General features: G+C 38.1%; 1 pseudogene across 1 annotated transcript; it reads right to left on the reverse strand.

Annotated features, from left to right (window-relative positions):
- Positions 1 to 303: 303 nt before the first annotated feature.
- Positions 304 to 1,237, reverse strand: LOC108519152 (mortality factor 4-like protein 1 pseudogene; annotated as a pseudogene). Its single transcript, XR_001882543.1, has one exon. The product of XR_001882543.1 is annotated as a mortality factor 4-like protein 1 pseudogene (transcript).
- Between the last annotated feature and the right edge of the window lie 291 nt (positions 1,238 to 1,528).

Below are 1,528 nucleotides of genomic sequence, written 5' to 3' on the forward strand. Positions count from 1 at the left end.
ATGTGCTGTTGAATTCAGTTTGCTATTATTTTGTTGAGGATTGTTACATCTATATTCATCAGGGATATTGGCCTGTAATATATATAATATATATATTTTTTGAAATTTAAAGAAAAAATTTATTGAAGATCTGAAAACAGTTCCTAAAAGACTNTTGTCATATAGCATTAATGCGTATTATAAAAGTATGTAGTGTCAAAGGAATAGAACCACCAGCATTCAAAAGCAGCTTTGTCAACTAGGTAATAAAACACTCTACAGCATATCCCTCTGTTGTCCATCATTGAAAACACTGGCAGCAAATTTGAAATGAAAAAAAAAAAAACAAAAAGAAAAAAGGACCTATTACCCCTTTTATTTTCTCTGTTTAAAAATCAAACAGAAAACAAACATCAATTGTTATACACTAACATCTTCAAAGCCCATCATTTGTACAAGAGATAGACTAAGAACAAAAATGTGTTTACGGAGATCCAAACATAAGTGAGTGAGAGTGCCTCTCACACAGCTTTCCGATGGTACTCAGGAGGAGCCACTTCATAATCTCTGGCACTAAACAAAGTTTCAGAATTCTTTGCCAGGTACTTTAGGAAATCGTGAAGATAATTGAGTAATAAAGCAAGGCTCTTCTCATCCAGTGATGTATAGGCCAACATTGCTCCAATTCGTACAAATAATCTGAGGAGATGTGGTGCTCCATACACCTGGGACATGGGTGCATCAGGATGATCTGCAAGAATTTTGGCATACTGTGGTCTCTCAAATTTGTAGAGTAGCTGGGTGCCCAACATTACGTTGAAGTATTCTTTTATCCCTGCCACAACTTCATTAACTGCATACTCCTTATTATCTGTGTTTCCATGAGATTTCTTGTAATTTGCGTAATCCTCAAGAATGGAATCCACATTCTTCTTGGCAGGAAGATAAAAGAGCTGTTTTTGCCTGGTAATTAAGTCCCAGTCATCAACAAGCCACAGTTTTAGCTCTTCAGGAATCTTTACTTTAACTTCAACTCTGTTCATGAATGTTTCCTCATTTTCAACAGTAGGATCTACCTGGGCCCTTTCCTTCCGAGGAGGCTGAGGGGTCTCACTGGTACTGCCACCATCTCCATTTCCAGGTGTTTCCTGTTTGTTCTTTTTTGTTTTCACTTCAACATTTTTCTGCTGCAGACCAGATGTCTTCTTTCCTGGGGCAGCCCCTCTCATATTCCCCTCTGCATACTGCTCCTGACTGGCTTTTTGAAGTTCTCGCTGTTTCTGCAAATTGGTGTCCACGTATTTGGGTACTCTGCTCTCTGGAACCCACTCATCCCAATTTTTATTCCAACCACTGTAATGTATAAAGTATTTCACTTGTTTGTCCTTTATGGCAACCTTTACACACTTTGCTTCATAAAGAAGAGGCCCATGAAAGCACAGCACTCGCTCACCCTCCTGGAATTTCTGTAATATATTTTTTTCTTGCAGTGTCCTTGTCTGACTTTCATATCAGGGTAATGCTGGCCTTATTCAATAAATTTGGAAGT

The sequence above is a fragment of the Rhinopithecus bieti genome, unplaced genomic scaffold, assembly GCF_001698545.2.
Source record: "Rhinopithecus bieti isolate Rb0 unplaced genomic scaffold, ASM169854v2 scaffold_41913, whole genome shotgun sequence".
NCBI lineage: Eukaryota > Metazoa > Chordata > Mammalia > Primates > Cercopithecidae > Rhinopithecus > Rhinopithecus bieti.